Here is a 15,801-nt window from a genome sequence, read left to right as displayed (position 1 = left end):
GAGCTCACCTGCAAGTGAGCAAATTATCTTCTTATGGTGATGGCTTAGGGTTGACGACAGAGTACAGCACCTTGCAATGGGTCTGGTCCACAAGATTCGATAAACCACCAAGATACCCATGTACCTGTCTAAATACTTCCTTAAAGATGGAGTGCCACGATTTGTTCCACCCTAAAACATGATCATCAGGTATTATATACAGGGGCGACTGGCTCAAGAGGTAGAGCAGGTCGTCCAATGATCCATGGGTCGGCTGTTCGAATCCCGGCTCCTCCTGTCTACATGTCGAAGTGTCCTTGGGCAAGACACTGAACCCCAAATTGCTCCCGATGTGCTGGTTGGTACCTTGCATGGCTTCCGCTGCAATCGGTGTATGAATGTGTGTGTGAATGGGTGAATGTAATGCACAATCTATGTAAAGCGGCGCTATATAAATGCACCATTTACCATTTATTATTATAATATAAGGAGGGAGAACTTGTTCCAAAACGTGTACAGTATTTGTTAAAATCATGCTTTTATGTGGGCACGCCCACCAGTTCATTAAGTATGCCTGGTTTGCCTGGTGGGTGGTGATGGGTGGTGATCCATCTAAACTGAAGCCACACCCACAGCTGTAGTTGTATGATAAAGGGGTAGGGGTTAGGGGAGGGGCTGATAATGTGATGTCACTATATTACTGTTTATTTCATTGGCCCGTTTGACTGTCAAGGGTTCAGCCTCCAGGAAGAAACCCTAAATACAAAGTTAATACACCATTGCACATAAAAACGACTCCAGGGTGTCTAATGAAGTACTGTCACCTCAGACACATGAAAAACTGGAAAAATACAAAAAATGTGGCACTCCATCTTTAATGTCAACGAAGTCCACACCCACAACACCAGAGGGAGTTCAACTAACCATGTGCAACCCAGATTCGGCACAAACAAGGGATTAAATTAATTTCGCTCCTATGCCACCAAAATGTGGAACGCCCTACCAACAGTCATTAAGACATGCGAATCCCTTGACTCCTTCAAAACTGCTCTCAAAGGGCACCTACGGACGGCTGCAATTCGAAACTGGCCCCCGTAAAATCTGAATCCCCCACCCACCCCTGTTTTCCCTCACTGTATATGTTTCTTTTCCCTTTTACCTCCTATGATGATTTCTTTTTTGAGTGGTGTAAACCACTCCTACAACTGGCTTTTGTGTGCAGAAAAAAATGAGCATGGTTGCTATGTTCAAAATAATTTCTGACGTAATTAAATCACACCCGGGTGAACTGGATGACCGTAGCAACCATGGTCATTTTTTCTGCACAAAAAGAGCCAGTTGTGAAATCACATCCGGGTGTGATTTCATTACGTCAGATCAGAGCTGATCAGGCTATATAATACCTTACCTTATATAATACCTCACATCAGACATTACGTCAGACCACAGCTGATCATGCTATATAAAACCTTACACCACTCAGTTCACACGGGTGTGATTTTTTTACTATATAGTTGTGTAGATTCGTACGTCTCTAAATGTTTTGATTAATTGAAAATGGTGGGCCCTATTGTAAACAAGTGTAATGCTTTATGGTGTCGTCCACTCACAGTTAACAGTTTTTGTATTGAGTTGTACTTGAAATGTACTGTAATTCTGCAAACTGTTAATAAATCAATCAATCAATCAATCAATCAATCAATCAATCAGACAGACAGACACGAAGAGAGAACCATTTACAATGTAGGCATTTAGCACTCTGGAGCTGTTCAATGGAAATAACTTTTGATAGATAAGATAAGTTTTGTTTTTGCCAGCTGGTACTCACACTACTTGTTCAAAGTTGTAGGCTACGCTTGTCTTGAGCAAACAAAGCGACAGACTGGTGGTCGGTAGAGCAACAATACAGAATAAACAGAAAATCTAAGTTTCTGTTGAAGCTAACAACAACGTCCGAATATCACATATAGATTTCCTCAGGTGCTAAATAGAAGATTAGGATGGTGCAGGAACTGCTCTGAGACCAGTGGACCTGTCTGTGTGTGTGTGTGTGTGTGTGTGTGTGTGTGTGTGTGTGTGTGTGTGTGTGTGTGTGTGTGTGTGTGTGTGTGTGTGTGTGAGAGAGAGAGAGAGAGAGAGAGAGAGAGAGAGAGAGAGAGAGAGAGAGAGAGAGAGCGCGCGCGCACATGTGTGTCTGCACGTGTGTGAAAGGAATATGTGAATGTCACAGCTGCCAGCTGTGCAGACTCTCTCTGCAGAGCAGATAAAAAGGCAAGCAACCTGCAAGCAAGATCCAGACAGACAGCAACAGAGACAGACCCACCAGAAGACCCCCCCATCAAACCACTGACAGAGAGAGATCGACCCACCAGGAGACCCCCCTTCAAACCACTGACAGAGAGAGATCGACCCACCAGGAGACCCCCCTTCAAACCACTGACAGAGAGAGATCGACCCACCAGGAGACCCCCCTTCAAACCACTGACAGAGAGAGATCGACCCACCAGGAGACCCCCCTTCAAACCACTGACAGAGAGAGATCGACCCACCAGAAGACCCCCCCATCAAACCACTGACAGAGAGAGATCGACCCACCAGGAGACCCCCCTTCAAACCACTGACAGAGAGAGATCGACCCACCAGGAGACCCCCCTTCAAACCACTGACAGAGAGAGATCGACCCACCAGAAGACCCCCCCATCAAACCACTGACAGAGAGAGATCGACCCACCAGGAGACCCCCCTTCAAACCACTGACAGAGAGAGATCGACCCACCAGAAGACCCCCCCATCAAACCTCCAGAGAGACAACCTCGGGTCTGCTATTTTCTGAAGTATTTTCAGAGGTTTCGAGCACAACCAAACTTAAAATGACGGATCTCTGCTCCACTAGTTGTTGATCAAAATTGTCAATATATACTCTTATAGTTTTAGTCATGGTAGATTAGTTTTTATTTAGTTCTCGACTCTCGTCAGTGAAAAAAGGTAGTCAGTTAAATTTTTGTCATCCTTTCAGTCGGTGACATTAACACCGGTGCTCGACACCACCAGTCCCTGGGCCGACCTGAAGCTGCAGCGAGGGTCCTGTCCAGCGTTCTGGTTCAGCTTCAACGGCCGCTGCTACAAGTACGTGGCTTCACATTTCACCTGGGCGAAAGCGGAGCTGAACTGCGTGTCCGAGGACGCCAACCTGGTGTCCATCCACAGCATGGAAGAGCACAACTTTGTCCGAACCCTGATCAAGAACTTTGACCCTTTAGAGGGGAGGACCTGGATTGGGCTGAGTGACCTTCATGAGGAGGGTGGATGGATGTGGTCTGACGGCTCCAAAGTGGGATTCACCACGTGGTCTCATGGTATGCCAGACAATGGTAGTGGTGGCGTTGAACACTGTGCAGAAACAAACTATCACAGTGGCACTCAATGGAATGACGTGCCCTGTTCTATAACAAGAACTTCTGTTTGTTTATCTCGTACAAACACTCAATGATTGTACAGACGGTTTGTCTGATTCGACCCACTGACCTGTACTTGTACTGGCTGTCTGGTCTCCATAATAAAAGCACATCCAAATATTCATTTTTTTACTGATCTTACTGGTCCAATTATGAGCTGAGGAACGTGTTGTGATCCTGTGATTCAATATGCATACTTTAAGTTATTTAGATGAGTGTTTTGCCACTGAGATAAGGTCATAAATCATGACAGAATGTATTCATATTTTAGAGACTGTTTTACAACTCATTTCCCTCTCTCCATCTGCCTCCATCATGTTCCATGATCGTATATGAATATAGCCTATTTGTGAAGTGCTTCTTTAAACACGGTTATAAGTGCTTTACAAAACAAGGTAAACAAAAGTCATTATGATAACCATGATAAGTAGCCTATGTAATTTAGTCACTCATTACCTTATGAAGCATTGGAAATAAACCTGTTATAGACTGTGAATAATTAATAAGGGCCAGACTCATCACCTCACTCATGTTCTATGCATGGGTTCTATTATATGTTACCCACTTACCTTAGGTTTTTGGTTTTGGTGGGAGGTGTTTAGAAAAGGCAAAAGGAATGCTCGCTCTGTTTCACTGGCCTATAATTGGCTTACTGTGGCATGCTGTAACTGTTTCAACTTTCAAAGATATGTAGTTTATTTCTTTGGCCACCAGAGGGCGTCCTTCTAAAATACAATACACATGATATTTAAAAACAAGATTAAAGATACCAGTGAATAGTACGACGCCAGGCGTCTGTCTGTCCACCCCACTGAGTCCAACCTAAGCTAGACCGCATACCTCACAGTCATCCACCACTGTTATGTAAAACGAATGATACAGGACCTGGAATAAATCTGGAATAAATTCAAATGACTTAAGAGCTTAATAAAATGTGTGCTACTTTGTAATTTTACTTTGGGCCTGTGTGCTGTTTCTAGGTGAACTGATACCAACAGTGATTACACATTCAATGAGAATAAATAAATAAAAAGCAGTGGTAAAATGGTAAAATACAGTGGTAAAATACAGTGGTCAACACAGTATGCCTACATCTTATGAAATAAATTTGGAAAAATACCCCAAAACCAAAAAAGTAGTCCAAGTCCATAGCAAAACATGATGAGTAGGCTATAGTATTAGCCTACACTTGTTTTATTAAAAAGTGGTACCATTTGCTGAACAAAACCGTGAATGAATGTAGGCATGTATGCAGGTAGCACTCTGGGATTCCTTGTAAATGAATATTGCAATACAAATGCAAGTCATTATTGAAGTAAGCAAGCAAGCAAGCAAGCAAGCAGGTAAGTGTGTGTTTTTAAAGTGTACTACTACCTAAAATGTCTATGCAGAGCTTAATTATTAAATCCAGGGTAATAAAGTACCATGTGTGGTGTGTTGCCATGTCCCTTTAGTATAAGCGAATTATAAAAAAACGTGTAAATTATTTGTAGAAAGATGGGTTGCTGTTTTTTGGGCTTGTTTCCTATGTTGTTCAAACCAGTCAGTGTTTCATTTTCAAGTCAAGGACCCCGAAATGAATATGTCTGCGGACCTCCATATATGAAAAATGTTTAGTGGGACCCCCATATATGAAAACATTTTATGCCAGCTAGCTATAGGGAGCTGCTACGAGGATAAAAACCATACAAAGACTTGTTTACATCAGGGTCCTCCATTTTCAATTCATCACTTCTTTTGGGCTTGTTTTTCATAGACGTGGTTGCTCATTTCTCTCCCCCTCTGTCTCTCAAACCTGGCAACAGTGTTTTCAGCGTGGTGCACGGTGGTGGTGCTGGTGGTGGTTAGACAAAATAGACAGACAAGACAACAGGCAGGAAGACACTGGCTGCAGCCAAGGCAACAGGTTGGCAAAAGTTGTTTTTATTATGTTTTGTGAATGCGTGGCTTCTGTGACTGTCTGTCTGCAGGTTATACAGGCTTATTATAACACTATAACGTGGCAACGCACGTTTCGTTCAATGAATGAGCGCTTCTCTCTCTGTGTGTGTGTGTGTGTGTGTGTGTGTGTGTGTGTGTGTGTGTGTGGAGGAAAACAGCAGACCTACAAGCTCACAACGCGTCGCATCCGCGACGCGTTGTGAGCTTGTAGGTCTGCTGTTTTCGGTGTGTAACGTCATTGGTAAATATAGTATCTCACTATCTCTCTGTCTGGTCTGGAGTCAAGACTGTTGTGTTGACTCAACACTCACTGCCAGTCACAGTCACACTATTTCCAAAAGGCATTCATTCATTCATTCATTCATTCATTCATTCATTCTAGCCTAAGATTTAGACTCTCGTAGAGGTATTTAGTCTAAATCTTAGGCTACATTCATTCATTCATTGAAACTGTCTGTCTTTTTTTGATTGATTGAAATATTTATTAACAGTTTGCAGAATTACAGTACATTTCAAGCACAAACTCAATACAAAGGCTGTTAACTGTGAGTGGGCGACCCAATTAAGCATTACACTTGTTTACAAGAGGGTCCACCATGTTCAATTCATCAAAACATTTAGAGACGTACAAACACTTCTATATAGACAAAGAACAGAACAGGAATTCATCATAAGTCTGCACTCAAGTTATAGTTTTAAAACTAAATGCCACCGTTTCACCAGCCAGCGTGAAATATATGAATACTATTTGTTTTGGTTTGTAACATGTATGTAAAGATCCGTTTTAAAGCGTTTTCGTTCTGAAGAAAGTTAAAGAACATGTTTTCCAAAAAAAGGGAACTCGTTTTGTCATTTTAGGCTGCAAGGCAGTCTCACTTCCAGTCAGAGACACGTGTGTGTGTGTGTGTGTGTGTGTGTGTGTGTGTGTGTGTGTGTGTGTGTGTGTGTGCGCGCGCACGCGCGCTAATCTCAATTCATTTCAATTCAAAGTGTGGCTTTCTTCTTGGCAAGGCATATTGTCCCTAGGGACATGCTGCTGTTGAATGGACAGGTTTATTAGATGCAGTTTTTTAATAACGTAGATGTCATGAAATCAAGCTGCTTTTTGCTGAGAGAGAGAGAGAGAGAGAGAGAGAGAGAGCGAGAGAGAGAGCGAGAGAGAGAGCGAGAGAGAGAGCGAGAGAGAGAGAGAGAGAGAGAGAGAGAGAGAGAGAGAGCTAAATCCTCCTTGGGGGTCTTTAGAGTGCAGGTTTCGAGGTGAAAGGTTACTCGTGTCTGATTGGCTGCCAGCGATGAACCCACCAGCCTAGCCATTCCCCCTTCTCTCTCTGTCTGTCTCTCTCACTCAGTCTCTGACACACACACACACACACACACACACACACACACACACACACACTTATTATATTTTAACCCAGCTGATAGAGGTATGTATCAATGAGTGATAGAATGGTATGTGACTTGTGTATTATATTAGATGAGTGGACACTATAGTCATGTGTGATAAACAGACACATACAGAGGGGGATACATTTCCGATGAGACTTGAGTAGTGGTCAGGGCAAAGTTCTAACTCATCCATTTAACTGCATTATTTATTAATTGCCGATCCCTATTTTGGGTGGAGTTGTTTTCCGATACCGAAATCGGAAAAGCTGCCAATACTGCCTATCATTCTGGTATCGCTGAGTATGCCAGTCTATTCCCCAGGGGCAGGCACGTGCAGAGAGTGTTAGAGGGGCAGGGGCTGAAATCCCGTAAGAGGGCACTTTTTGGACAAAAATAGCTGATCTACAAGCTCACAACGCGACGCGCTGCGACGTGTTGAGAGCTTGTGGATCAGCTATTTTCAGGGAGCAACCCAGCACTCTTTAGCTAGTGGAGATGCGGAGTGTATGACATGGATTTCTAAACAAATTTGTTGAACGCAAAATTATGCGTTCAAGTTCAGGGGACTTCGGGGGAAAAAAAGCAATTCTCCTGAATGCTGCCTTCCGGTATGGCATGGAAAGGAGTGGCATGTGCATTTCTTTCACCATAGTAAATGCTGCATTCGTGGTCTGGAAAGGGCAGTTGTTTTACAGACGGGTAAAAGGGCAGGCGCTGAAGCCCCCTTTGATGTCTATGTGTGCACGTCCAGGGGCGGCCTTAGGAATCTGGAGGCCCGTTTCAAGACCAAATATGAGGCAAATATGAGGCCCCCATATACTATATTTTGTTGATACAGCCGTATTGATACAAATAGTTTGACTGTTCAATATCACACGCAGCCATTACTAGTCTCGACAATTAGCAACAACACCTCTCCTCAGATCCTGTCGTCCCTTCACAATCCCAATGCTGCACATTTTGCTCAGGTTATTAACATAAAATAGGTGTAACTTAACATTGTGGGAGAGAGCAAGGCAGTGAGTGAGCGAGATAAAGAGGTGCCAAGAGTGGTGCGCCTGACGTTCAGTTGGAGCTTGGAGGCCCCCCTGAGGGTGGAGGCCCGTTTCAATTGAAACTGGTGAAACATAGCTAAGGCCTCCTATGTGCACGTCCCTGCCCAGGGGCACGTCCCTGCCCAGGGGCACGTCCCTGCCCAGGGGCACGTCCCTGCCCAGGGGCACTCATTGCCATCTGGCTTGTGGTGGACATTTTTGTCAAAATTACATTCTTGCCACGGACATACAAAATGAGTGGACAATAATATTACCAGAATGACCATATTTTGACCATAACAGGTCTGTAACTCGTCCTGAGAGTGTTCAAATGTAACCATATTGGACCCTTAATTAAGGATACATTTGTACCCTTATGGGTCCATTTGGTTCAATTTGTACACTCGGAGTTAAGGGGGTCCTTGCAAATAAAACATTATTTTGAGAACCACCAGTAGGACTCCTAATAAATATGTCGTAGTAAGTAAGTGGCATACATGTTCTGAAGAAAGACTGGAGACTTGACAGTCAGTAACTGGGTCTTATGATCAAAATAAGAACATTATAAAAAAAAAAAAAAAAAAGATGCCACAGACAAGACCAAGGCATTTCCACGGACTCATCCGTACACGGACATATTGATGACCCCCGCATTTCCATGATCATTTTACAGTAATCAATTAGTTTGTATCTGGAATGCTTCAGTTGATGTTGCACTACTACTAGTTTATATGTATGTATTTATTTATTATTTTATTTATACCTACATGAGTGGTTCTCAAAGTCCCTGAACCCCACTTTGAGAACCACTGTTTAATAATTACACAATGGTATTGTATCTATACTCGATATCGAGTCATCTGAATTGATATCGGGAAGGAAAAACTACTCTCTCTCTCTACTTCTCTGAACACACACGTACATACACGTGCACACGTACATACACGTGCACACACACACACACACACACACACACACACACACACACACACACACACACACACACGTACGCGCGCGCTCCTTCAACCAATGCACTTTCTCTGTTTGTTTGCCTCCTTGAAGTCAGGTTTTATATCTGTCCAGCCGTCCAATCCTCCTGTACCGTCTCGCACGGGGTCATCGGTCACTAGGGGAGAGGTGAGTCTTGTCGTGTGTATGTGTGTGTGTGTGTGTGTGTGTGTGTGTGTGTGTGTATGTCTGTGTGTGTGTGTGTTTATGGACGTGTAGATTGTATGACCGACTGACCCTATTCATTTTGTAGCTCACAAACAACATGTTGTGATCTTGTTGTAGTTAGTTTGTAGATCGGGTGGGCAATTATTTTTCCCAAGGGGCCAAATGAGAAACGGAACATATTGTGGAGGGCCGGGCCCAAAAGGCTAAACTAAATTCTGAGTAATATACATTTTATTTCTATATAAAAAGCAGTACATGGCATTGTTTTGACAAGCTGGTAAGAGTATATATTATGTTATTATTAGGCAATGAAAAATTGAGGTTGCCTTTCCAAAAATGTAATTTATTCAACAGGTTGTCAATAACATGCAATTCACGGCAGGAAAGTTGCGTGTATGTGAATTAACATGCTTAAAAATAAAAGCAATGCAGTATTGAAAATTAGAAAGTAAGTTTTATTTTCTAATTTCCAAGTAACCTTTCACGGGCCGGTCAGAGTCAGCCAAAGGGCCGCATTTGGCCCCCGGGCCATATAAGGCCCAGGTCTGTAGATGGTGTATTTCTTTTTGGCGAGGACACACAACGTCGTAGGACAGTGTATGAATTAAGCATCACTCACGCCACCATGGCATGTTGTCACATCATTGCTACCACACAGCGACCAATCAAAATGCAGAGTGGTCGACGACATCTGAATGCACGAAAGCGATCGGGCATATAGGGTTAGGGTTATGTACACATATATTTTGTCACAAACAAACAAGATCCTGCCCTGCTGTGACTACATAATATTTAACTACATTGGATCCATCGGAACACAGGCTATTTTATTTTTTCTAGGGGTGCACGATTATGAAATTATGACCGATATCCGATCTTCGATTATTTGCAGGGTCATATCGGCTGATACCGATTCTGACCGATTCTGATATTATACAGAGGACCACAATGGAGGATTTTCCAAAGTCTGTTTTCACAACTGAATGACTAGCTGACTACACAAATTAAATGTAGAAAAATGTTTTTTTTTACTGAAGATTTTACATCACCTTTGATTTGGCTTTTGTTCTAGACTAGAGGTACTAGACACTTTTGATTTATATTGAACTCATTGATGATTTTTTACATTTTTCATATATATTTTATTGCTGGTGAAAAACCGTTTAAATTATTTTGATTATTTTGAGAACGATCCGATACCGATATGGCATTTATATGGCCCATTCCGTTTATGCTACTGATTATATCGTGCATCCATAAACTTTCCCTATTTCCTGAAAAGTGTCCGTTTAAAGGCCAGACCAACACAACTACTGTAGTCACAACCAGTTTTAGCGTTTAGTTTAGCATCGGGGCGGCGGTGGCTCAGGGGTAGAGTGGCTGGATGGCAACCGCAAGGTTGCCACTTCGAACCCGGGCTCCCCCAGAGTTGGTGTCGAAGTGTCCTTGAGCACGACACTGAACCCCTAATTGCTCCTGATGTGCTGGTTGGTGCCTTGCATGGTTTCCGCTGCCATCAGTGTATGAATGTGAGTGTGAATGGGTGAATGTAATGCACAATCTATGTAAAACTATATAAATGCACCATTTACCATTTAGCATTGGTGCGACTAGTCGCACCTCCTTGCAACAAACCAGTTAGGCCAGTCCACACCAATGAAACTCCTTGCAACTGCCATTTAGGGATAACGGTTGCAACAAGTAGTTGAATGTTGCAAGGAATTTGAGTGTCAACCGGCCTTTAGACGCACAACACGGTTTCCACCTCGACATTGACGAAATTACAGTCCTAAGATAAGATCGTATTAGAGAAGATGGTGAAGTGCTGCTGGACCTTTCACTTCTTTTGAGATGATTTCTACATCATGACACAGTCGATCAGCTCTTTCTTAAGGACGAGACTTTGGGTTTATGTGTTCTGTTGGGTCAACATAGTGGAGTGAAGCACATCTTCTCAAGTTCTGTGCTTACAATTTTGAGTTTTACTTTACTGGAGAATTTGCTGTACTTTTTCCATTAGCATCTCGGAGGCAAATATTGTACATTTACTCCACTATTATTCGAAAACCCCTAACCCTAACTAGTTACTTTGTAGATTTGTATTATTATCATAAAACATACAGTAACCACTTCAGCCATATACTGTACAATTTGGCCCAAATAGCCGATCTACAAACTTGTAGAGTATGTCGTGCCTTCCTTGTGGTATAATACTTTGACTTAAGTACACAATGAGAGTAGTACTTCCAACACTGCTGTCTGTCTACTGTACATCAGCTGACAGATGGCCTGCATGTGTCATCGTGAACCATCCAACCAAACCCGTAGTGTGTTTCTGAGCCTGACCCTTGACCTCCTGAAGCAGTGTGTTACATATCAACCTGAGATGGATTGTAAGGTAGAGTCCTTGTTGTGAGGGCAGCAGACCAGAACACAGCTAGTACCAGAGGACTGTAAGGTAGTGTCCTTGTTGTGAGGGCAGCAGACCAGAACACAGCTAGTACCAGAGGACTGTAAGGTAGTGTCCTTGTTGTGAGGGCAGCAGACCAGAACACAGCTAGTACCAGAGGACTGTAAGGTAGAGTCCTTGTTGTGAGGGCAGCAGACCAGAACACAGCTAGTACCAGAGGACTGTAAGGTAGTGTCCTTGTTGTGAGGGCAGCAGACCAGAACACAGCTAGTACCAGAGGACTGTAAGGTAGAGTCCTTGTTGTGAGGGCAGCAGACCAGAACACAGCTAGTACCAGAGGACTGTAAGGTAGTGTCCTTGTTGTGAGGGCAGCAGACCAGAACACAGCTAGTACCAGAGGACTGTAAGGTAGAGTCCTTGTTGTGAGGGCAGCAGACCAGAACACAGCTAGTACCAGAGGACTGTAAGGTAGTGTCCTTGTTGTGAGGGCAGCAGACCAGAACACAGCTACTGTAGTACCACAGGGGATTGTCATTGGCTATAGGAGGCCAGGCTGAACAACTAAAGTAGTTTCCCTGTAAACGGTTTCGGCTTGGTCCGTCTTTTAGGTGAGTTATTGTTGGAGTAACTTTTCCCGCAGGTCGTATATGGAGAGACATTGTCAATGCCTACGTTTTCGAAGTATTCTTTATGCAATTTATGATGTAATGAATTGTGAAATAAGAAGACAATAACATTTTGTTCAGTTTTCGATGCATTTTCAGTTAATTTCCCAGTCCTATTTTTGTAGACAAATTCAATATAATAATTTTATATTGAATACTGTGTCTGTATCCAGTTACAGCCAGTGTTGCCATGTCTGCTTATTTGAAGCGACTTTAGGCTTGTTTTTCTGGAAAGTTGCTTGTAGTTGCGCGGGTTCATGTTTCCTTATGTTCAACTTCTCAAACATTTTCATGGCAAGGACCCCCACATCAATATGTATTTGCCCACAGGCCCCCATCTAATATATAAAAGTATTCTGTGACCCCAATAATGTACCAGATTTGTGTAAATCAAAAATGTTTAGCTTTTATCAAGATCATTTTTAAAACAGCAGATCTGCAAGCTCGCAACTTGTTCTTTTTGCTATGTGTTTAATGGGACACCAGGTTAAAAGTGTCTAAAACTGTGTTTGTGTGGCTGTGAAGTTAGTGGAGGCAGAGCAGCCTTTTGATGCAGTTGAGTTATTGTATCATCCACATGGTTAACTTATACTGTATAGCATGTGGTTCTCAACCAAATGGACCCTTACGGGGTCTGTGACCTGGAGAGTGATGTACAAATGGAACCAAATGGACTTGCCTTTTTGATTGATTGCATACTTTATTAGTTACACCCTCCAGAAAAACGCGATTATGCGATCGCATAATTCATTGCATAATCAGCCATTATGCGCTGATTATGCGGGGATCCATTTATTTCTAAAAGGGCGCATATTTCCCGCGATAATCGCATATGTCCTCGCTAATATGCGAATTATGCGGGGCTCGCTTGATTTCACAATCCCCGCATATTTTCGCATAATCGCAACTGTCCGCATATTCCGCAACTTTCCGCATATTCCATAAATTTCCGCATATTCCGCAACTTTCCGCATATTCCGCATAATCGCAACTGTCCGCATATTCCGCAACTTTCCGCATATTCCATAAATTTCCGCATATTCCGCAACTTTCCGCATATTCCGCATAATCGCAACTGTGCATATTCCGCAACTTTCCGCATATTCTGCAACGCTCCGCAAATCCCGCAATTTACCGCATATTCCGCATAATCGCAACTGTCCGCATATTCCGCAACTTTCCGCATATTCCGCAACGTTCCGCATATCCCGCAATTTACCGCATATTCCGCATAATCGCAACTGTCCGCATATTCCGCAACTTTCCGCATATTCCGCAACGTTCCGCATATCTCGCAACGTTCCGCATATTCCGCAATATACCGCATATTCCGCATAATCGCAACTTTCCGCATATTCCGCAACTTTCCGCACATTCCACAACTTCCCGCATATTCCGCAACGTTCCGCATATTCCGCAATTTCACCGCATAAAAGCGCAGAAAAACCCCGCATATTTAATCGCATAATCAAGGATTTTGGCCCGCTAAATCAAGGATTTTAACCCGCACAATCAAGGGTTTTTGCCCGCGCTTTTCTGGAGGGTCTAATTAGTCAGAAATGTAAACGGCACGTGGTACGGTCAGACATTAAGGCTAAAAGGATAACACGAAAAGGTCCTGCATGGGCACTTTGTTTCCAGTGTGGTCCTGGTATTCAATTAATCAACAACGCATCACAAATTAACACGGTATAAATACATGTCACAAAAGAGATGGGACAAATTATATTGACCTCCCATATTTTCAGGCCAATTTTGAAAGAAACGTGTGTTACACATCCTACCCAATTAGGCCTGAGGCCCATTCTAAAAACGCCTCTAAATCCTGACCTAAGTTTTCTGAATTTATTTTTTACATTTTTGAATACTGTACATACTGTACAGAACCCCAAAATGGGTTCCTGGCCTGAGGGGGTAAAACACCAAAAGGGGTTCCCGCCCAGAATGTGTTAATTGGTGTCAGGAGAGGACATTCCACATTTTGGTGGCAGAGAATGAGAACTTTCCCACGTTTGTTCTATATTTGGGTGGTACCAGATCATGGTCGCTCCCTCAGTCCCTTTAGTGTTGTGGCCTGTGGGTGTCACTCAACGTTGGAGAAGTAGTCAGACAGGTGGGCACTAACCCTCTGGATATCTTAACCCATTTAGACCATGAGGACCAGATTCTACTAAATGTCTTTCCAAATCCTGACAGTTTTCTGAAAAACCTATCAGTGTGGTGCACTGGTGCTCAAACCTTTTCATGTCAAGGACCCAGATCTGTATTTGGCCTCGGACCCCAATCTGAAAATATGTTGTTCCAGGGACCTCCCAGAAGCAAAGATATGAGTTAAAAACGTTCACTCTGAAAGAATATATATTCAAAGATTTGCATACATTTTATGATAAAAAAATAGCAGATCTACAAGCTCGTAGCGCGGCACTCGGTGCCACGCTATGAGCTTGTAGATCTGCTATTTTCTTTATGAACAAGTGCTCTGTGTTAAACCCCAGCTGCTTGGCCTGCAGCTCCAGCTTTGGCCAGTAGGGTGGGGAGGCTTCAACGTTTCCCAGCCGCTCTGGGGGCTTGGTGTGCAAAAATGGAACCAAACGGACCCGTTACTCTCACACTACTGAGGATTTTACAGTATATAGATTGTGAGTCCCCAGAGATAAAGCAATGTGTCAAGTAGGGGTCCGTGGTGTAATGCATTTATGAAACTGGGGGTCCTTGAATTTTAATATGAAGAGTTCCGTTCGATCTAAAGAATGAGGGCTCTGTATTTTTAATTCCTTTATTGTTAAACAAAATGACTGACATAAGGTCCCTGCAAAGTGCTGCGTTTTACGGAACCTTAGCTGCGTCCGACAGTGTCCAGTCTGCAAAGACCTTTAGTCTGCCAGGCCAGCTCATTATGTTGTGCACTTATGTGACAACAGAGCTGTCTTGAGCACCTGTTACACACACACACACACACACACACACACACACACACACACACACACAAAAGCATGCATGGGAACTGTACACCTGGCACCTGCAGGCTAACTGTATTACCCATGCAGAGAAAATGTGTGAAATGAAATAGTAGGACCATGTCCGACCATCCAATTACGTAGTTATGTGATCTTTCTGAGCTGAACAACATGAACAATGGAGGCTATAGTGTTACTGGAAGTGCGGTGTTCTCATTCCTTCCCGTACCGCGTCGCTCAACATGTCTTTGCCAATTTAAGTAAGCGGCCAGCACTATACCGAACAGTGGTGGAAATGGTACTCCCAATTTGTTTTCACCCATTTTGGGCGGGAACCCCTTTTGGTGTCTTACACGTTAGCTATTGAAAAATAGCAGATCTACAAGCTCATAGCGCGGCACTTGGTGCCACGCTATGAGCTTGTAGATCTGCTATTTTTGAAAAAACGTGAAAATGTGGCGCAAATCTTTGAATGTATATTCTTTCAGAGCGAACGTTTTTTTTTACTCAAATCATTGCTTCTGGGGGGGGGTGCGTGGAACAACATATTTTCAGTTGGGGGTCGGTGACCAATTACATATATTTTTGGGGGTCCTTGACATGAAAATGTTTGAGAATGACTGACATAGAAAAGGTATTTGTAGAATCGTCCTCGGGTCTAAATGGGTTAAAGATTTTTGGGAGGCTTTTTTTTTGTGGCCTTTATTGATAGTGGGAAGTGGAGACAGACAGGAAACCAGGGGAGAGAGACGGGGACATACAGCAAAGTTTGTCAGGAACGGATTGCATTAAACA

The 15,801-nt window shown here is 43.2% G+C and overlaps 1 protein-coding gene across 2 annotated transcripts in view; it reads left to right on the top strand.

Annotated features, from left to right (window-relative positions):
• Positions 1–5,204: 5,204 nt before the first annotated feature.
• Positions 5,205–15,801, top strand: part of LOC306932991 (long-chain-fatty-acid--CoA ligase 1-like) — a 33,326-nt gene continuing 22,729 nt past the window's right edge. Inside the window, exons 1-2 of one of the 2 annotated variants that reach the window (XM_079514961.1) lie at positions 5,218–5,340; positions 8,861–8,935. The gene's annotated coding sequence lies outside the window, so the exon portion shown is untranslated. Of the gene's footprint in view, positions 5,341–8,860; positions 8,936–15,801 lie in introns of both variants that reach the window. The other variant, XM_079514960.1, reaches the window with a different exon arrangement.

This window comes from Electrona antarctica (assembly GCF_951216825.1).
Source record: "Electrona antarctica genome assembly, chromosome: 1".
NCBI lineage: Eukaryota > Metazoa > Chordata > Actinopteri > Myctophiformes > Myctophidae > Electrona > Electrona antarctica.
This window is presented reverse-complemented; position numbering and strand designations above follow the sequence as displayed.